Below are 22266 nucleotides of genomic sequence, written 5' to 3'. Positions count from 1 at the left end.
ATGTAAAAAACAGGGCACAGAATTGCCAAAACCAGAATTGGATGTGCAGACCTATGCTGAGCTCCTGCTCACTGCCCAAACTCTGCTCCCGTTTAACCAAAACCATATTGGATCTAGAAAATTTTGTTTCGAGGTCACATATTGCAACCAGCTAGGTTTACGTTTGGATAATCAGCTTTCTGCTTGGAGCAGACGGGGGGACCCCAGGTGATACCGAGGTACCCTATCTTAATTTCATCCTTGCGAAAATTAGAACCATTTAGTCCTTTTGTTTTCTGCTGTATGCAAAACAATTATCTTCTTCATTTTCCATAATGGTACGAAGGACAACTGTCCTCTCAGTCCTCTGACCCATGAGCGGTAGAAAGGAAGGGATCGTTCCACCTGGGAGAAACCATGGTAGATGACTCTCTCCATGAACAGCTCCGAGGGGCATTTTAGCATGGAACTAAAATCCTGTGTCTCAGCCACCATCAGCAAAAGTGCCAAGCTATCTCGTGTCTAACACCTCACACCTCCCTCTGAGTCAGGAGGACAAATATGCAGAGATAGCTCTGGACACTGAGGTTTGCTGGGCCATGGGTGGCCCAATCCACAGCCTTGCCAGGCATGTCCCCTGTGTGTCCCCGGCAGTGGGCTGAGACGACAAGAACCCGAGCTTGGTCCTACCTGCCCTCTTAGCTGAGAGGCCTTGCTGTCACCGTCATTCACGACACACATTGGTCACTTGCCTTCTCACCCTCCCTGCTAGCCCTTCAGTGGGGGCCTCCACCAGTTTGCCTTTCAGCCAGTCCCACAATAGTCTCACTGATTTCCACCACACAGCTCCGTTTCCTGCATCTACCACAACCCTCTCCCAACCTCTGGACCCGCTTTTATAGACCTGGGAGAAGCCAGGGAGGCCCGGATACAACTGATGCCAGGAACAACAGGGTTGATCTCGTGTCCGCACGCTCTCCGCTCTCAGCCTTGCCCTCCTCTCTCTTCACCAAATCAGTCCATTTTTAGTGCACTGCTCACACTATTGACGTGGCTTTTGTAGTGCAAGACAAAAGGTCTTGCATGAACATGTTCTTGCATGAACAATGCTCAGGTTCACTATCAGCCCCCTTCTGCACTCTGCTGCTCCAGGCTGACACTGACCTTTCCTCTGCCGTGGTGCCTGGTCCCCTGGTGACCCTCCAAGTTAGATTCCTTCTCAAACCAAACTGCTCCACAGCAGAGAAGACACACACACACACACACACACACACACACACACACACACACACGATCACTGAAACCACCAAGATTCCTCAGGCTGCAGGCAGGACTGCTACTAGGGTTTCAGTGAGTTTGGGCAATGTATTTGTCTGACTGGGTAATACTGTCTCATGAGGAGGTTTTTGGGTGGGAGTTCAGTGGAGGAGTAAAGAAGATAGGGGGAACAGAGGTGATTCAGGGCCCTATACCAACCCCATAGGCTGGAGCTCTCCTAAGAGGTGTCACACACTCAGTTGATGAAGGAGAAGCTCCCACAGGAAACCTGTCCCCAGTCAAGGAAGAAATAAAGCCTCCCGAGCTGTGCCCTCACCTTTGGTCTGTGAGGGAGAGGAGGGTCCCTTGTGGCTTCTGTATGTGCAGCTGTAAAATATGCTGGCACACTTAGACACACAAGATAAGATAAGCTGAAAATGAGGATCCTGACATGAGCATCTCCTCAGAATGGCACCTGTTGTAGTTGGGAGTGGGAGAACTGGAAAATTGCCTGGAAATAGGCTTCTGGGAAGCCACTGCATGTCCTCAGGAAGCACTTAGAAGGACATGGGGACGTCTCACACATACACACACGCATGCATGCACATGCAGACATTCATTCTTACCATCACACAGCTCAGCCCTCTTGGTGACTTGGACCTCAGGCCCCAAAGAGGATCAGAAGATGCAGTTGAACACAAAAGCACAGAATTAGGGTGAGTTCAAGACCGTCCTTCAGATTTGCGAAGGTCAGGAACTTTTGGGCAGGAGGCATTTGTTTCGGTTTAAAACGCTCAGCTAAAAGTCTGCTGGCTGTGGAGATCCTCCAGCTGCCTGCCAAGCGCTGGGCTGGCGAGGTGCCACCCCAGGACTCAGGTGTGTTCAGCCAGGGTCTGGGCTGGTTGCTTGGCCCAACATGTGACACTGGATGCTCACCAGTGGCCCCCCCAGTACGATAAGAGACAATAATAACTGCTAAATTACATGTCAAAGAGCACATGGGTGTATTGGGCGTCCTGTATAAGCAGATTGCAGAGAGGGGTGGAAAAAATCTTAGCTGTTCTGTCTCTGCCTGGTCTCGAACCAGGGACCTTTCGCGTGTTAGGCGAATGTGATAACCACTACACTACAGAAACCTGGAAAGGCTGCTCCTGGAGGTCATATTTGTCAGAATTCAGAATAAAGGTTGTTCCACTAATTTTTTTCCATTCTCAGTGATACTTCCCACATCCACTTGCCTTTTTTTTTTTCCTTCTTCTGTTTCTTTCTTTTTTTCTCTCATCTTCCAAAAGCACCAACCACAAAACCATATCCCTCCCTCTTCACCGACACCCATCCAGGCCACCCTTCTTCATGATTTCTTAAGGGTGCTCAAAGCAGCAGACACAACTAAGGGAAATCCAAAACATGCTGCTTTTGACAGCCAGAGGGAATTCCCCAATTAAAACTGGTTTTTAAGGGAGGAAACACAGCATAAAGACACCTTCCCAGAGATACCCCAAAAAAAGGAGTAGGACTCTCCAGCCATCGCTTTGCAAGGGGCATGCCCAAGGTCTCCCTCTCCAGTTGGCCAAACCAGAGCTAAGTGACGCTAGAGTGTCACCAGCCCCATGCAGAATGGCCCAACTCCTTTAATATCTGCAAGACAGGGAGGGGAAAAACCATCAAAATAATGTTTCTGCCCGGTTTCGAACCGGGGACCTTTCGCGTGTGAGGCGAACGTGATAACCACTACACTACAGAAACAGGGTAAACTTACAGTTTTGCACCATACCTACAATAGGATGAACCCCATTTCCTTCAGTGGGCGCTCCCAAGTACCCCAGACCCCTCTGGGAGATGCACCTCTTTCCCATGTTGCTCCTCCCAACCCAGACCCCAGACTCGCTTGGTTTTAGCCCATTTTCTCTGCCTGTTGCTCTCCACCTTTTGGAGCATCACCCGAAGCACAGAGCTGCCCTGCTGCCCGCAAGGGGTTTGCACACTCAGTCGCACATTAGCCTTAAACGCAAAAAAAGGTCTTCAACTCAAAACCTTGCAGAAGCAGCCTCATATTTTTCCAGAAAACACTAAAAAAAACCAAGCCACTTGCTTCTGCTGCCCCGTCCAGAGATAATGCCTTTATGCTCCAATCAGGCATTTAATCTGATTTGGTCTTAGGTTGGGTTCCTCCAAAATAAACCCCAAGGGAAAGAAAAGGGGTCAGTTCTGTTGCTGAATATTAATGCAATTTTTGCAAGAATCAAAGCATTCATATGTATATTACACATATACATATATTCAAAGTTAGATATAGGTGTGCATCGCGACATAGAAAATTGTTTTCTCGCGCTGATGGCCCTTCTCGCCTTTTGATGTCCAGCCCCGCTGCTCTGTGTTTGGAAGCAATGTTTTGCTGAAGGGCATGAATGAGTGAAGGGACACAGGTGACAAATGTTAGTGAGCCCTGCCTTGTTGAGTTCGTTCGTGCTTCCAACAATCCTAGAAGGGCTGGGCCACGGCCAGGGCTCTCCTTCACCTGCTGGGATGAAGTAGCAGCCTAAATCTACCAGCGGTGCGTGTACCCCCCTCTCCAGACTGCAAGACTGGCAAAGTGAGTCCAGCATCGGGTTCCTGAGCTAAACACCTGCAGGCATCTCTGTCCAGGCCTATATGTCCAGACGCCCAACAACAGGGAGAAACGGCTGAGCGTATTGATCGTGCAAGGGTCATACATCAAACCATACCATAAGGCAGGGACGCAACATCAAACAACCCTCTCCGGAGTCACCAGAAACAGCCAACAGCCTTTCCTAGCCCACCAGCAGGGAGGTGAAGCTTCTTTGCCGTCCAGCAGACGCAGCTGCAGCTCTGGCAAAGATCAGCCTCAAGTTTTTTTGTGTTTTCTTTTTCTTTTTGTTTTTGTTTTTTTAATGAAGACCTTTCACTGCTAAATTTCCCCTGCAGGGAAAAAAATAAATAAATCGTATAAATGCACAATTGTTTACAACATTAACGAAGAAATGCAAGATCCACATCTGGAGACTTGTGGCCCCATGCTCAGGTTACAGCACAACTCCCAAATCAGGATTTTCAGAAATGCATATATAAAGCTTCACTTTTGCACATTTTAGAGTATGGAAAATGGAACATAATTTTTTTTGAAAAACAGGAACCTCAAAGTTTTCTTCAGGCCACTTTCATAGAACTAGAAAGGCTTCCGTGTGCCAAAACCAAGATGAATAGTCCCCATTTCCAACGAAAATGTGCAAAGTTCAAGCAGTTTTTATCAGAACTGTGACTTTTGGTAAGTGCTAATAAAAAATTATAGTCGAATCTAATTAAAATAGCTTGTTTTTTTCAGAAGGGTTGCAGTCCTAATGTTCCCAATGGATACCCATGGGATGCAGAACGGTTGTGAACATTAGCTCTGTGATTTTGAAGGCCCAGACAAATTTATGAAACGCTTTAAGGCCAGGTCCATGGGGACAATTCTGTGTCTCTAACATAGCTCTGCTTCAAAGGAGGCAAAGCATGTACGCAGCTCCTCGGAGCTGAGCCCCAGTCCCTTTTGAAAGCAGGACGTTGCTGCTTTTGAAACTTCGCCTGCTTTCCTGTGACTTTCCTTGGCTGACCCATTCACTGGTGGGTCTGTGCACTAAAACCCAAGCCTGACACACAATAGGAGACTGAAATATCATTCTGCTAAAGGAACAAAAACTGTGATTTCCTTCAGGAGACACAGGAGGATGCCCTTACACAGCTGTATGGAGACAGACCAGATGAATACTGCCATCGCTGCCCCCATTGCACATCTTTTTAAGTAGCAGAGAGACTCCCCACAGCCCTGCTGAAATAGAGCTGATTGTGCTTCAAGGCCTTGGCATAGGTGCTTCTTTTAGTCATCATCATCATCGGTGACAACTCTGAGAAACTCTGAGAAACTCATACAGGTGCTGTGCAATACACCTTGCAGACCAAGTGATTATATTAGGAGGGAGGGAGGGAAGGCATAAACAGCATTAATCCAAGGAATTAAAAGTGTCTGTGGAAACTCAGCTGTGCCGACAAAGCTCTCTGTGCCTGCAAACCAGCAGTTAATGGTCTCCTTGCCCACATTAGTCCCACTGATGGGCTTCAAACTCAAACCTCGGTGGAGAAAAATACTCAGCTCACATGTCCCCCTCGGCAGTAGCCCTTGTGCCACCAGCAAATTGTAGGCAACAAAGATTTAGCACTTCTTCCGCCCAGGGACTGTTCTGGTGGCACTGCACTGATGAACCTCACACCAATACCACCGCCGAGACTTTACCCAGTGTTAAGATTCCAGGCTGTGTGCCACGGGGATTTCATGCCAGGCGTTTCTGCCCAAGCCAGAAGAAGCACATGACAACGACACTGGCAATATTACCGACCGCAATCCCATCTATCTCATCTCGTCTCATTAAAATAAGCAAGCAAAGAAGAATCCAGCTATTCAGACAAGTTTTATTTTCCATATAGCCACGCTGCCCATCATCAATTAGCCTGATGAAAGAGACAGAGCCAGCTGTCTGGAAGAGACTAAAAACAAAGCAATCAAAGGAAAGAAAGAAAACAAACAAACAAGCAAGCAACAGGAGCCCAACTTCCACAGACAACAGCACAACGCTCCTTTTTTTTTTCCTTGCATGATTTTGGAGGCCTGCAGCACTGAGTCAAAAAAGCAACTTGCCGCCACTGCAGATGAGTGACAGAATTTTGGATAAACCCCAAGATTTCTCCTTCCCTGCCTGAGCTCCAGGAAAGCCATCATAGCCCAGAAGCCTCCTAGGACGGTACCTGGACCAGAGAGGATGAGGATGCTGATCACAAACCAGCGCAGGCCCCTTGGCAGAAGCAGCCAGGCCACGCTGCCACCAAGCCGGGAAAGCTAACAGGCGATAGCTCCTGCAATTACCCCTCCAGCAGGCATTGCCATTATGGAGAGATTATTTTAAAAGCTAATTGGAAGCAGCACCCATTTCACCTGTCCTCCGAAAGAAGCATAAATGAACTTGCCACTGACCTGCAGTCGGCTGCATGTGTCTGCAAATGCATTTCTAGTTCCCAGCGTAGAGGTTGGAGACAACTCCTCCTGCATCCCTCACCGTGGAAATAAGCCCTAAGGGAGACCACTCCGCTGTTTCGGGGTGTGGGAAGAGGGGAGAAGCATCCGCAAGCTCATGTCTTTAGTGATGGGAGGAAAAGGAAAGTTCCTCAGCCCAAAACATCCTTGTCCTGTGAAATTAAAGACCTGCACACCCCGTGCCACGAAGCGCTGGGCTTTGCGGTGTCGCATCTCAGCACCCACCCCAGCCCGGCCGCTCCACCAGCTCACCTGTGCCCGTGGGAGCCAAGTCTGACCCAGGAATCTGGGCTTTGCCTTTACCTAAACCCCATCCTTAAGATAAAGAGCAAGCTGGCAGGGCGCCTCCAGAGCCTGCAGTCACAACTTGTGCTTTCTTGGTTTGGTCTTTGAAACTCCCTCAAAGCCTCCCAGAAGAGAAGCTGTTACCCCCTCTCTGCTAACTCCGCCGCACAGCTGACCCCTCAAAACTTTTGGCAGCAGGTGCCCAGTCGCTGCCTGTTGAGTCCTGCCGGCAGAGGCTGGCTCAGCCCGCACCCATCCCTGAGCACAGAAAGGCGGCTTTGCCCAAACTTTCAGAAAGCGACCGCTGCCTCGGAGGAAGGGTTTGCCGGCTGCCCGCTCTCCAACATTGGTCAGATTATATTTCTTCCTTGCGCCACTTCCCAACTTACGTCTCCTCTGATGCATTCACACACCCCCACACACTCCGATTCCTGCCCCACAAGCTGCAGGACAGGCCGGGCAATGTGGAGGTTGGTTTGGGGAGCCGGGGCACAGCAATGATGGGGGGGTTGGTTGTCCTTTGGCCCTGCCACCACAGGCGGCCTGTGACACTCACGTCGCTCACCGCCTCCTTCCGCCAGATTAACAGCACACTGAAACTTCACCTGCTCTTGATTTTTTTCTCTTGCTGCCTTTTAAAGCCAAGCAGGCTGCCTCCAAGGGGATTTACCATCCAGTGCAATGAGGTCAATACCTTGGCTTTGCAGGATGGCTTTCGGGACGCTCTGTGGCCTTTGCAAGCAGGGCGATGTGACAGCTCAGGGCTGCGGGTCCCCTGTCTGCCCCTTGGCTCAGAACTGCATTAGTGACCTGAGCTGACCATAAATAACAGGCTGCTGAGTTTGAGTTCTCAAGCACAAAAGGAACGTCAAGGCATTTTAATCCTGTTTCCTTCCCCCTCTTCCCCTAAGTTTCAGATGACGCCTACCTGAATCTATATGTTGTCCCACCCACTTCTTTTCATCAGACCCTTCTTTGGTCCATTTGCAATCTGCTTACACGAGTTCTGGGAAGATATTTTGGTGACTGTGTTTTATCGTCATTCCCCGGCTTATTTGGGTTTATGTCTTTGGACAGCCTCCAAAGGACCATATCCAAGGGACTTAATTAGTCACCATTAATAAAGTGTATAAACAGCTGCTTAGGAGAAAAAGAAATCATAAACCCAAGTATTTTAACAAGGCCTCTAGCCTGCAATTATATGTGAGACAGAAAACTGTTACCAGACCATCCTGCCCCAGCCTCGGGTGCCGTTTGAAAAAAACGCCAAAGAAATTTAGGTGCTGCCATCTTTCTAAGTTCCTGCAGCGATGCTGGCCCTGCAGAGCAGCTGCGCTCCTCATTGCCCTCTGCACCTTCCCTCTCTTCTGTGTCCAGGAGTTAGGATGTCTGCAGAGACCAGAGGGTAGCAAGCATACTTATGTCCCTCACATGAGTGGTTCATAAGCCATGGACCCTGTAGGGCCTGCTCCTGAAAGCATTTGTCCAAAAAATGTGACTATCTGAACATGCTCTTGAGTGGACTTTTTGGGAAAGGTCACCAGGAAACACTTCTCTTTTTGAGTCTACACTTCAAGTGTCCTCTAGCCAAAACAGCTATAGATCTATATGTCCAAACTTTAGCAGTGATATTTGTTTGACCTGCACGTTGAACCTAGAGCTTTCATTCCCCAGTTGCCCACATGATGTCTGTGCTGGCTGGAGGCCTGGTGAGAGCCAGCAGCTTTGTCTTCCAGCAAAAAAAAAACCCAACAGGGCAGCAGCAAAGCACCATGATCTCCAGCCCAAGGGGCAACCTCCACCTTGAGCCGACTGGTGTGGCGAAGTCTAGCCCCACATCCCAATCCATCCCAGACAGGACCAAAGTGCCAGCACCTGTTCCTGGCTGCAACAGGAAGAGCTCAGCAGCTGCTGCATGGCACATTAGTCCTATCTCCCCTCTGTGGAGGAGCTTCTCCTGAACCTAGCTTACAGATGTGTCCCCCCTCTCCCTCCCTGCAGCCAGGCCCTGACATAGTCCAGCTGTCCTGGTGTGTTTTAGGAGGAGGTTCGAGGAGTGTGTTTTGCCATACCAGGTCTACCAGGTGCCCCAGTATGCGCTTCCAGCAAAAGTGGGTATGACCTACCTTTGAATATGCAATTTGATCGACAGTTCAGATGGACCTATCCACAGCCCCTTCCCTCCCATACTTGCCACTTGTGCCATCTCCTGACTTCTTTTCCCCAAATTCTCCCTCCTTTCAAGACTCAAGCCCTCACCATCCCCATGCATTTGTGCCTTCTTTTCCCTGCCGGAGGTCCCCTGTCTCCTCACGGTCCTCCCCGGCTCCCTCTTCTGGCCATGTTCCCCCAGCTATACCCCTCTGGGACGCACCTCAGTATGTGTCTCCCCTGACAGCTTCATCTACCTGCCTGTTTGCTCCTTTTCCACTTGTCACGCTTGATTGATGCCTTTAAAGGGGCAAGCTCACAACCTACATCCTTCTTCACCTTCTCCTCTTGCCCCACCATCCAAACCACATTTTTTCATTTATTTTTCCTCTCTGCTCTCCCCTCCTCCACCCCCCCAGACCCTCATCATTCCCTGTCCCTTCACCCTGCCTTCATTTCAGAAAAGGAGTAGAACAGCAAGGGGATCTCAAAATCCAGCTGCATTTGTACAAGTGGGAAGATCCACGTGGCCCTCAGCAGATCATGGCCAAAGCCCATGGCCGCTCATGCTGAAGGAGCAAGTAAGCGGGGTCCCACTCCAGAAAAACACCCTTGCACCTATTTGACTTTGAATATGTGAGTGATCCCAAAGGAGATGCTGGCACTCTTCAATTTTTGCTCAAGTGCATTAATAGCTCGGGACTGAAACCACCATCATCCCGACCTCACAGTTCACAGGGAGACGGAAATCTTGGCAAGGAAAGGCAGCTGGCATGAGGTAACCTCCCCTCATCTGGTGACACCATCGAAGCCTGAGGAAGGACTACAGAGAAACCTTTTGTCTCACCTCCTGCATAACAACAGGAGAGTCAGCACTGTAACAGAAATTTGGTACAAACACAGCATGGATGGAAAGGTCTGTAAGCACAGGGTTACAAGAAAGGCCTGAACTGGCAATGGGAGACACTGTTCCCCATGGTTACACTGAGAAGTTGCCACATCATGGCCAAAAGGCCACTGTGACTGCAACAGAGACAACTCATCAGCAGAAGACCCAGCATCCAAACACCAGCATGACGGCAACAAGGCTGCATCCTATCGCATATACCATTTCTTTTCCTGTTGACCTGACACAGAAAGAGTCTGGTCTTATAATTCAAATATATGGTCCAAACAAGGAAGATCAGACATTGAGCAGCAGCCCAGCCCACGGGCCGGGGGAGCTGCAGCCAGCCAGATCCTCAGCTGCAGGACCAGCCCCTACCGGCTGCTGGCTGCTAAGGGAGCCCTCCCTCAGCATCCATCCAAAATTTATTTTGTTATTGACAACGAAGAGAAACCCAAGGACATGGTGAGGACTCGATAGCCACTGTCCCTTCTCCTCCATGTTACACACAAGTGGTCCTGGCCTGATCACCCGAACCCATACATCTTGGTGCTTGTTAGTATATGAGTGTGTAACATCAGCCTGCTAAAGATTTGGTTTAAAAAATCATTTTCCCTTTCCAAAAGATCCCCCACTGAGTTTTGTTATGTTTTTTTCCTACATTCTTATTATCCTTTGAATTTGTTACTAGGCCCCTAAAACTCAAAGGTTCATTAATAATTGCTTGTTTGCTACAAGTAAAATCCTACAAATCTGAAATATGCTGTTTAAACTAATCAAATATCCAGAGGCATAGAAAAGTTTCAACTTAAAGACTCAAACTAAAGGGTTTTTTTTTCCATTTGTGTTCCCTAATTTAGTACTGGTAGTTTGTGTAATATTGGAAGATATTAAAATCCTCTTTCTACAAAGTACTGAAATACTTCACAGTTTTAAAGCTCATAACTGAAAAGAAAATACAAATCCACAAGCCTTACGTAGACAGAACAAACTGGTAGCGCACCTTTCCTGTTACTGTTTTTTCAAAAGAGAAGAAAATAATTAAAATGGACTAGTACCTGCCTTCTTATCAATGAATAAGAATAGGTTAGTGCCTACCATTCTTATATTTGACAATTTTATCAAACATTACTCCTGTGGTTTCTAGAAGTTCATGATGAAGTCTCCAAAGCAATGTCTCCCCTTTCCTGTGATTACAAATCCATGTCAGCAGATGACCTGAGACCATTCTTCTGTTCTGTGCACCAAAGCATGTATTTCCTTAATTGCAAACGTCCTTACTGTTGCAAGTGCTTGAAATAATTTAACTTTCCCTTTAATATGTCAAAATACTTTCAGAAGCCAGAGGGAAGCAAACAGACAGCAAGAACTTTTATGGTAATATTTAGTACCCTAAGGAATGCTGAGGCAAGGAGTTAATTACCCAAATATTGTACCACGGTTGGCCCGCACTGAGGAGCGCTGACCCATTGAGGCAAGAGCAGCCGTCAAGCAAGGCGAGTAACAGCAGTTTAGTCCTCTCCAGCGCCTCCCAGAACAAGGGCAAGTCTTGCACGGTGCTGCAATAAACTCTGGCCACTTAAGAGTTTCATAGCTTTTTTGTCTTACTAAAGGAATGGCTCACATACAGTTTCTATTCCCCATCCCTGGAGACATTCAAGGCCAGGCTTGAGGAGGCTCTGAGCAACCTGATCTAGTTGAAGATGTCCCTGCTTACTGCAAGGGGGTTGGACTAGGTGACCCCTAATGGTCCCTTCCAGCCCAACACATTCTATGATTCTATTGTGAAAAAAGAAAGAAAAAAAGGAAAAATGGAAAAAAAAAAAGGAAAAAAAAATCAAACAGACAAAAAAAAACCCGCCCAAGAAATAAGGCACTGAGGATACAGCCAACCTTTTCTTCTGGTACAGTGTAGGGACCCTTGCTTTAGCTGTGGTGAGACAACCCCAGCCTGGGCTGCAGGCTAGTCCTTCAGCCCAGCCGTGCCCTAGGTGTCATGCCTTGACAGGCCAGCTGCAGAGCGCTGGTGACAAAGCTGTGTCACCGGTGTGTGCCAGCACACAGCGCTCACCCTGGAGTCGCTCTGACCCCTCCCTTCCCAGAAGCTATGTTGAAACAAACTCACACATAGACATCTCTAATGAGGGAGTGAGAAGATTAACGTTCCGCATGGAAAGAGGAAAAGTTAGAAATAACAACTTGTTCTCTTCTCTCACCGCATTTGGTGTCTTGTCTTAGTTTTTTGGAGATATTTACAATGAATCAATGCTAAAACTCATTTCTGGTTACTTGAAAGTTTCCTTCCTTTGACTAACACAGTCATCCTGTAAATGTGAAGCTGCTCAACGCAAACACAGTACAGCCAGTCCCCCTCTTGCTCGGAACAGTACCATAAGCGCTAGGCAAGGGGGTGGGCACTGACCCCACGCGAGCAGCAGGAGGAATTTGATGAACTGAGTTGCTGATGGCCCAGCGTTTGCCTCGGAAACATTAATAGCAGCAACGGGATCATTTTCCGTCTTTTGATATCAGCACAGTTACATCCAACCATTCGTCTGGAGAAAGAATGGGTTCTCAGTTTTTCCTACGGTTGCAGGATGAGTGCAATTAATGTGAAGATTACTTTTCCAAAGCAAAAACACCCCACTTTTTGCATTGGCAGAAGAAACCTGGAGGCAGCTGGCTCAGCTGATCAGAGGTAGCCCCTGGAGCAAGAGGACCCCCTGGGACCATGCCACCTGCAAGGTGACAGCCCGCACTGCATTCCAGAGAGCTTGCGAGTCCCTGGGGGAGCACGCTGCGGCTCTGGGGGGTCAGTCCAGGAGGAGTCTGGGTCCAGACTGGAGATGGCCCAGAGCTCCAGTGCAGAGACCTCGCCTGTTCTCCCAGGCATCTCTATACGACCAAAATCTTTCATGGAGGAAACTCAAGGCTAAAGTTTCAGAAGTTTAAAGTGAATCAGCAGCCATGGACTTTGTAACTGCTAGCAAAATGCAGTTTATTTGTGGACTTCTTTCTAGGACCTAAGAGAGAAGATTAGCAATCTCCCTCGGGTGTTCCTGTTTGAATCCTTCTGGACATGGATGGAAGATGGGCCTCAGAGCAGGTCTTTGCTTTGGGCGGCGCCATCTTATGACCCAATAACAGAATAATCAGGGCCAAGAACAAATCCAGGTCAGTGATAAAAGTATGAATAATTTCACTGTTGCCGCTTTCTTATGCTGGTCAGAGCCGCTAGACAACAGCTGGCTTTTTACTGATGAATTTAACAAACAGCACTTGACTTAATATCACTTTGTGTTTCCCCTGTGCTGCAGGTGAAAACACACAGAGCTAGCATTTTTATTTCCTTATTTCTGCCTTTTGGAGTGAGACCGTAATCACCCCACTCCAGAGGAGGGGTTGGAATTGGAGGTGGGACTGCCTCCAGAGCTACTTCAAGGGAGCAGAGCACCTTCCCCCAGCTGTGAGCTCCCTGAAGGCCCCTCAGGGAAGATGCTGGCACAAGGACAGGTCCCCTGCTCCCACTGCTCCCAGTCACATGGACTAAAACGTGCCCCAGGGGCTCTGTGGATGGGGTAGCAGAGGTCACCTTCTCGCACAGGACGTGGGACTGAGGGGACAGGCTGCCTCCAATGCAAAGTGCAGGGTTCGGGTGAACTGCCTGAGCCAAGCTGAAAGCTGAAGGACAGCTTGGAGCTTCCCTTCAAAAAGCTCATGGCCAGGGAGGGCCGGCTGACCTGCAGACTGCTGGGGAAGGTGGGGAGGACAAGCCTGTGGGATGATCTGCACGTGAGGGCTCCAGGTACCTCATGGTACAGAGTAGCCTGGTTTTGCTGGCACCAAAAAAGCCGAAGTAACATATAGCAGGGCCTAAGCACAGTGAAAGTTTGTAAGTAGCCAAACCAATGCAGGAATTTGCTCTATGGCAGTGAAGAAAGACTCCTCGTTCTGTAATCCAGTGATCTCTCTTAAGAGACGTGCATAGAGCCCATTCCTGAGAGAGCCTCTGTGCAAGGATATTAGTTGTCATTAATCTTCCCTCATAAGAAGATAGTTGGTGAAATTAAAAGAGAAAACACTCTGCACTGACAAAGATTGTTTTTTAAACACCATAATTATCCCGTGTGACTCACTGCCACACCGTATCATTGCTACCAAGAGGCTAGATTCATTTAAAAAAAAAAAAATCCCATGGTGTTTATATGAGTCAGGAAACTCCATGCAGCTGTGTTAGACAGGGAAACAAATGCATGAAATCTCAGAGCATCAGCACGCTGCGGCACGACCGCTGTGGGCCAAGTGCGCCTGCAGGTCCCCCTTGTGCACCTCGGCGTTCAGCTTTGGCAGGGTGCTGCCTTCCACCGATGTGGGGCTGCGTGTTTGCCCCCCGTTAGCTGAGCCATGGGAGTGACCCTGCATGGGGTGCTCGCCACGTTCCCACCCAAAGGGATGGTTTTTTGGCTAACGACCGCTGCCGGGATGCTTTGGTGCCTTCAGCAGAGGCTGTTCCTGGGATCGCAGCCCCCGTTCCTGGGGGGCTGGGGCTGTGGGTGCTCGGTCCTGTGAGAAATAAGTTCCGGTCCAAATGAAATAGGCTCAGGCAGAGTCCTCTGTGAAGCACATTTTTATTCACGTTCTTGCAAGAGCGGGTGACCTAGCAAGTAGGCACCCTTTCAGTTCTTGAAACACACCTTTTTATTTCCTAATCCCGGCTGAATTTTTCCCTCCCCTGTCTCCTATTGGTTAGGTACTCCAGGGTTCACAGTCTGTCTGAGGCGCCTAAAATTCTTCCCAGATGTCCTGCCTCTGTTTACTTCTTTCTATGCTACACCTAAAGGGACTATCTGACTAGTTTATTTCTTTCTTTTTTGGTAAAAAAATTGCTCAATGACATTCGCCCTGGTTAAGTGTTTGGCTACCCTTCTAGACACCAATCCAGGAGGAATCAGTTTGTCCTTTTGTCTGTGTGATAAGAGATGTTCTACAAGCCTTTGCTGGAGCCTCTTTGTCTTAGTCATTCCCTTATCATGTCACCTCTCATGGAAACGGCTTTTCTCCTCTGCAAAAGCAATACCTGCCTTTCTTAGAATCCCCCATGGGGTCACGGTTTACAGCCAGGGGATGCAGTTTTCCTCACCGCCACCGGGTGTCCCGGCGGGACTGGGCAGCGGTGCCGCTCCAGGGGGAGGAGGGAAGGGGGGGGACGCTGCTCCAGTGCCACCAGCTGCTGTGGCACACGTCCAGCCTCGTCATTAGCAGGGGGATGGAGACAGGGGGATGGAGACAGGGGGATGTATCAAACACCACAGAGCACCTACTACCCAAAAAAGTCGCTTTTCAAATACATTTCCATACTGCGCATCTGTTCTTCTTTGTCCCCTCGTGTCCCACAGACAGGCCCGTGGGCTGACAGCGCTGCTCCCAGGCACGTCCCTGCTGTCACCCCATGTGCCCTGTGACGGCCACCTGCGCCTCCCACCTCTCCTTCCCGGACCCCTGCCTCCCTGGACAGCCCTTCCACCAGCTGGGTTCAACCTCTGAGGCTCCAGTCGCAACCATCCCGTGCTGTAGGTCTTTGACCGTGTACAAAGAAATAGCTTCCTCTTACTACAGCTGTGCCTGGTGCCCGGCTCAGGATGGTGTTTATCTCAGCAGGGGCCTCCTAAATGCAGCAGTAATAATAAAAGTAATTACTCCTGCTCTGCAGAGGAGCTCAGCAGAGCCCGCGCGCCCTCACAGCAGATACGCTGGTCAGAGCAGTCAGCCCCCAAACCTGCTCATGGGATGTCACCCGCATGTGCAACCTCAGGGCTGTCTTGGGGCACATCAGACAAACCCCTACATGAGCAGGAGAGGGCCCCTCCGTAGCCCTGCAGCAATTCCCTGTCAGATTTCGAGTCTGAGCTCTAAGCCACGGGATTTCAACAGGTAGGGGTGCAGCAGAAACAAACCAGCATTTTTCCTCCCTGTGTTTTGGTTCTAGCTTAACAGTTCTGAAAATATTCAGCATGAATCAAGCCGCTGACATGGAAAGTGGTTCATGTCTAGCATCGTTAAAAGAAGCGAAGAAGGCGGCCATATAGCGGGTAGCATCGGGCATGTGATCAGTAAGCGCTGCTGCAGTGAAAGTGTTACAGGCTTTCAGATGTTAAACAGAGTTGTCTGCTGTTGGTCAGATCTAGCAAGCCAAACGCTATGCTCCTGGCTGCTGAGGACCCAGCGCATCAAACGCTGAGCTGCACAGGTCTTTAAACGCAGAGCCAGGTCCTCAGAAGATGCACAGTGACTTCCACAGGCCCCTCATCTGTCTGTAATAGATCAGCTGCCAACCCACTGCCCGCCATCCAGCCTCCCAGCGAGCCTCCCTCTAATATAACCGCTCCTTCCTATGCCCAGGACAGAGTCCTGCCAAGAAGAGAGGTTGCTCAAGAAGACGGGGTACGTGCTCCTCCCTTTCTGTGGTGTCCATCACTGAAGCAATGCGTTTTACACCACTCAATCAGCTGGGACCTCGCTGTCCCAGCAGAGCAGCATCTGTGCAAAACACACAACAGTCCTTGAGGTGGGGTCGAGAGAGCTGAAGTTGAAGACAACAGGGGTTGAGGAGTCAACCTACTGCTGCTAGCTCCCATGGCATTAGGTCCCCGCAGCTCCTGCTCTATTCTTCAATGCACAGAAAGTTCATGGAAGTGGGGATTCTCCATAATGAGATGTTCCCCTAAAAAAACCACTTTGGTCCTTGCCACCAGCTACTAGCCACAATGATTTTCAGTGCATCCGCTCTGTGGCTTCATGGGGCTGTGGTGGCCCTGCTCCCACCACACTCACAGCCCTGGACCCACAGCACTCGCTCCACGACCCAGTCCTGAGAGAAAACCTCCCCGAAGTTGAACAAGAGTGCATGCTGAAACTCCTGATTTCTGGCTCTCAGAGGCCTGGTTTAATAGAAATAAATCAATTAGTTCCTAGGTCTAGAATGCTTGTACAAATGCAAGTGCCCTGCAAATGACTGTGATGAAGCTGCTATTTTCTCCTTCAGGAAAAAGCACTTAGTGCAAGGTTTTAAAACCTGAGCAGCGTGCAAATGGCAGCGAGATAGGAATATGCAGTTTGGAACGACACCTTAAACTGCTCCTTGTCTTCTAGTGCACTTCAGGGATGCAGAGCAGAAAACCCAAGAGGCAGCAAGCAGCAGATCTCACCACTTTCTGTCCCAGCAGACAGCCCAGAATAGAGGTTTACATTGAAAAGGTCATGGGAAACCACAGGTAAAGTGTGGTTCACTGAGGCAGGCAGGTGAGTAGAACTCGGGGCAAGGTATTTGAGGGAGCGCAGGAGAGAAAGGGGAGGTCTGCGAGGGGCTTTGGCTGGGAGGCAGACGGGAAGCAGAGACAGATTTCAGTTCACAGCCAGGGAAATGTGTAAATGCTACATCCATCCCAGCAATTTTCTCTTGAGATCGTTTCATGGTGTGTCTGTATATAGCAGCTGAAGTACCTCTGAAAGCTATAATGAAGAGTACCAGAACGCAGTCTAATTTCTTGTCTCACTGTTCAGGCTATAATTTTGTCGGTCTTGCCTCAGCTCACTGTTCTCCGTGCTTTTTAAGTAAAAATGGTTCAGACGTTTTTAGCTTCATTGCTCTTTCAAGGAAATATGGCTCGTGCAATCACACCGTCCCCCTGGCCCTGAGCAAAGATTTTGAGCCCTGTGACCCAAGCCTGACAGAGGGAGTAGCTGCAAACCTGAAGAGGGTGACATGACTCCAGGCCCCACGGAAACTAGCAGCGCGGGGAGGAAAAAGGCAGCAGACCAGGCTCTGCTGCTGCCTGCTCTCCCCGGCGTGCTGCTGTGCTTGCTTGGGACAACTCTCCCACTCGGCCAGGGAGTAAGAGGAGCAGCCAGGGTTAGGGTGGTGGAAGGAAGAAGGCAGGGGTCTCAAACCCACAGGAGGGCAGATGCTACCCATCCCACTGGAACAGTGGAAATGGGATCTTCTGTTCTGCATCTTAAAATAGAAACTAAATGTCCTGGAGCATCCTTGCTCTACCCATGGGTTGCTCTGGCTCAGGGCTAGGAAATTAAAAGTTGGCAGAGGCAACGCTTCTTCTAGGTAACCCTGCTCTGGTACAGGGGTTGGACTGCATGATCTCCAGAGGTCCCTTCCAACCCCTATCATTCTGGGATTCTGTGATTCACACCACTATGAAGCGTGAGTGTTTGGTGGGTGTTGTGGGACACTCAGGCATTCAGGCATCTTGGCCAGTGTTGATTTGGACACTCCAAGTCCGTGTAGGAGGCATGGTATCTCCCCGCATCCTCCCGCAGTGACATGGATGTCTGCCAGTCTGTCACGCTGCAGTCTGGAAAGGAGAAATGGCCAGATCTGCTTCCCAGTGAAAACACCCTGTGGGGTGGCAGCAGGTAACACTAGGTGGGACACTGGGGCCATGGCAGAGATCAGTCAGCGACAGGAGAGAGCCACAAATACCCCTTTCAACTCTCCTGCATGCATGCACAGGTGTGTGCACGCAGCCTCTGCTCGCAAACAGGAAAAGAGGATTAAAAATTCCTGCTAGCTGTCAGGCGAGTGTATTGCTGTGACCAGCAATGAGCAAAACCGAGAGGTCAGGAAACCAGCACAAACACCCCAGAGCCGTGGGCACCAGACAGACGGGCTTGGGCAGGAATCCCAAGTGTAGGATAGAAAGCATCAGTACTCTTACTGATAACGCCAAGACCCCAAAAGCCCTTTAGGACGGAGGAGGTGAGAGGGAAGAAGAGGGACACGGGCACCACAGAAAGAGCCGGTGCCGCAGCAGCCCTTTGCTGCGGAGGGATCCCGTTTGCTGAGGATCCTCAGGCTGAGGTGGAGGGGAGGAATGGGAGAAGGGAAGGACACTGACTTGAGGAGCAAATGTAGCTTTGGCATTTGGGTTTGGCTCATAAGACCCCACCTCCAGTTCAAACTGAGCAACTGTTCCCCTAACCCACCCTGCCTCCCGTAGGGCTTTGCTCCCTTCCGGCGATGGAAAGCCGTCCCGTGCAGAAGGGGCAGTGACGCTACCAGAGGAAAACCTGCGTGCCCTTCCCTGCCCCACAGGCAGCTGCAACAGCAATAACCAGCCTTTCTGAGATTTAAGGCTGCTTCAATAAATGACTTGGCAGCCCCAGCTACTGAAAGGCTGTGCCTCACGAGAGGGCATGGCGAGAGCCCCAGCAGCATAGTCCATCACGGACCAGACAGCTTAATTTTCCAAGGCAGGAAGGAGGGACAGAGGTAACGACAGCCCTGCAGCTCCATGGCTTCTTTGCATGAAAATGTGAATGAGTTTCCCTGAAGAACAGAATGGTGCTTTTGAACACTGATGCCCTTCTTCTTGCATATGCTTTGGGCCTCCAACATTGTCCCTCTCATGTCTTCTGGGACCGCTCCACCCATGTAAGCCCACTGGGCTCCCTGCACACAGTGCAGCGTGGAGGCCGTGGGGAGGCACCGTGAGATGAGGTACGGCAGTGGGTCACCTGGCCCCCTCCACAGCCTTTCCTTGGTCAGGCGTCCCTGGAGAGGTCACCCTCCTCATTTTTAAAAGCCCCATCTCCTCTCCTCACCAGCAGCACCGATTGCCCGAGACTGGATGCAGAAGAAAACTAACCACAGCAGGATCCGTCCTTTGGTGGCCACGCTGCGAAACATGTGTTCTAACATGACCAGCGTTTAAAGAAAGGAAAGCAGGATCGAACCAGTAATTTTAGAGAGGGGTTCGGCAGGATGCTGGCTTTGTTCGATCAGCCTGCTTTACGGGATGCAGAGCCTGAGGTCCCAGTTCTACCTAACGGAGAGAGCTCCTCTACCTCAGAATACGCCTTAGGTGACACAGAAGAAAGACTTGGACCTGAAAGTCCCAGCCTAATACCTAACCATCGGATGAGAAAGAGAGTTGTTATGCTACCACCTACCCTTGTAGTAATATTATTTTGCTGTATAAAATCTGCTGCGGATGCAATCTACATGACAAACATTCCCTGTGGGCTAAGCTCACATCGTTGTCTGCTGTGCAGGTTGGGGATGCGCCACCGCTTTCCAGACTGCTGGAAGAGAGAACGGGGAAGGTAAAGGCTGAGCAGAAGGGAATCAATATCGGCAGGATCTGAATCTTCTGTGAATCTTATTTGATGTGAGCTGTGGTAACTTCCTCCCATTTCTCCAAGGAGTCTGTACTGGTTCCGCAAGCTGCTGTGCATACATTATCCTGAAGCTGCTTGAGTTCCTTTTTGGACGCCACTGCAAAAACTAGTAAGTTTTGTAAGAAATTTAAAGCAACCGATGCTGAATAGGCATATCCTGCTTAGGTGGCATGGGTATGAACTTAAGTCTCATCAGAAGTTTGCAGGTTGTGCCAGCCAGGAAAGCTCTATTTACTTCACATCCAGTCGGCAAGGTTATTTTCATGGCAGCATAGAATAATTCAGGTTGGGAAGGGTCCCCTGGAGATGTCTAGTCCAGCATCCTGCTCCAAACAGGGTCAACCATGAGGTCAGATTACAGCTTTTCCCAGTCAGGTCTTGAAAACCTCCATGGACGCAGAGTATTTTAACAATACTTATTGTCAGAGGGGCATCCTGGCTTGCAGGATGAGTGATGCCTGAGTGGCACGTGCTAGGCACCACACCTCACACACTGGCTGTAGTGACAGGGACCATGGTGTGAAAGCACAGCAAATAATCCTTTAAGCCACAGGGCTGTGGGGGACCAGCAACCCAGCCAGAGATGGCAAGGTGGAGAGTGAAGAGCTTGGGAAGGAGCAGTAGCAGGGAAGAACAAATAAGCTGGGTGAAACTGCTGGAGATTTGGGAACTGGATAGGATGCTGAGACTGTGCCTAGAAACCAAAGGAAGAAACATGAGCATAGGCAGGAGAATGAGACAAAAGGGAACAGGAGTCCTCAAACACCCACTGAACAAACTTAGCACAGAGGAACATTGGAACTGATGGGCAAGGAGATGGGGGAAAATTAAGGGGGAACACTGAGACTTATGCCAGTTATTTGAAATCTTTGTCATCGAGCTTTGGAGACACAGAGGACTGAAAAGAAGAATTAGGGGAGATGGTGTTGGAGGAGGGGCAATGAAGAGGGGATGGACCAGGTCTGGGAACGATGATCTCTCTCAATTTTCTGTACATGGAGGGAGAAAGCCTGTAATGGAGCTGGAGATCCAGAAGTCTGAGCAGTCCTTTGCTGTTAGCAATACACCTGTGAAACCTGCTGGCACGTCCGCTCATTTGGAGGTTCCCACAACCCACTACTGACCGGTTTCTCTGCCATGCTCCAGTGACACCATCTTGTCACAGCCAAAGGCTGTGGCTTGTCCAGTGTTTAACTGCGGCCAATATATGCCACATACTTGATTTGGGGGTAGGAAGAAGGAGAAGACTTCATGAGAGGGGCATTGCCTAAGCACTATATCAAAGAAGTTGTAAAGTTAAAAAAAAAATCGCTTCAAATATCACAATTGAGATTGCCTATGCAATTTTCATTCAGCCCTGCTTCTGCATGTGGTATAATTTAATCTAAATTAAATGCTCACGTGGATTATTATCTTGCTCCACAAGACCTCTGCCACAGAGCAAACACAAGAAAGCCATTAAGTCCCGAACCCAAAGAGCTTCCAGTCTTAAGAAAACCAGACAAGGGGGTGTGAAGGAACCCACCCCAGAAGGAGGTGGGGAGGGAGCACCGGTGAGCATGAGTTTAAATAGAGCAGCAACATTCACAACTATATTTTTTTTTCTCAAGTCAGAGTAATATTAAGAAAAGAGATAAAAATAATTAAAGCTGGAAACAATTTCACAAGATCCTACTGCCCGTCTGCCTCATTAATCTGAGCAGGCTGGTGAGGGCAGGTTACCACAGACCTCTCAGGACCAGAAGAGGGTAAAGGACTGGGGCCATTTGCAACGGGTGCCTCTGGGCTGGGGGGTAACATGGATTTAGGGGTGAGGAGGCTCCTGGGAGCGGCAGCACCAGGGGCTCCACTGACCCATGGGGCAAAGCAACAGGGAAGGTTTCAGTGCTGGAAGACGAAGATGTGAATCAGAACAACGGTGCTTTTTTCGGAAAAGCACTGGATTCCCCCTGCTGAATACCCCATAGCTCAGAGGCTGGGGACAGGTGCAAGGTAATGTCTCTTTTATCGATCCCTGCTTAGCCGTTACGTTGAACAGATGACATTAGTAAAGTGTATTGCAGTAGCGCCTTGCAGTCCCAGCATTCTGGAACTGACACGAACACCTTGCTGGCAATAGTCCTTTGGGGATCGCCTACAAACGAAATCCATTTAAAAAAAAAAAAAAATGCTAAAATGCTTCTGGATCTTTGCAGCTCTCTAGCCCCACTGGAGGAGCCATGGTCACCGGCCATTCACACCCAGCCCACAACTCCCACAGCCCTCACTAGACAGAACAGGCATCACGGTGTGTGCTTTTCCTTCCCGTTTTAATCACACCAGTGTGGGTGTGTTGGACTCCTTCCAAGCTCGCAGCTAAAAAGCCTCTGCTGGGGATGGGTGGGACGGCTTCCCCCCTGCCTTGGCTGCTCCAGACATGGTTAGCAAATGC

At 49.6% G+C, this 22266-nt stretch overlaps 2 non-coding genes across 2 annotated transcripts; both read right to left on the bottom strand.

Annotated features, from left to right (window-relative positions):
• Positions 1-2299: 2299 nt before the first annotated feature.
• Positions 2300-2372, bottom strand: TRNAV-AAC (transfer RNA valine (anticodon AAC)). Its single transcript has one exon. It is a non-coding gene; the product is annotated as a tRNA-Val (tRNA).
• Positions 2373-2909: 537 nt separating this feature from the next.
• On the bottom strand, positions 2910-2982 carry TRNAV-CAC (transfer RNA valine (anticodon CAC)). Its single transcript has one exon. It is a non-coding gene; the product is annotated as a tRNA-Val (tRNA).
• Between the last annotated feature and the right edge of the window lie 19284 nt (positions 2983-22266).

Source organism: Chroicocephalus ridibundus, chromosome 1 (assembly GCF_963924245.1).
Source record: "Chroicocephalus ridibundus chromosome 1, bChrRid1.1, whole genome shotgun sequence".
NCBI lineage: Eukaryota > Metazoa > Chordata > Aves > Charadriiformes > Laridae > Chroicocephalus > Chroicocephalus ridibundus.
This window is presented reverse-complemented; position numbering and strand designations above follow the sequence as displayed.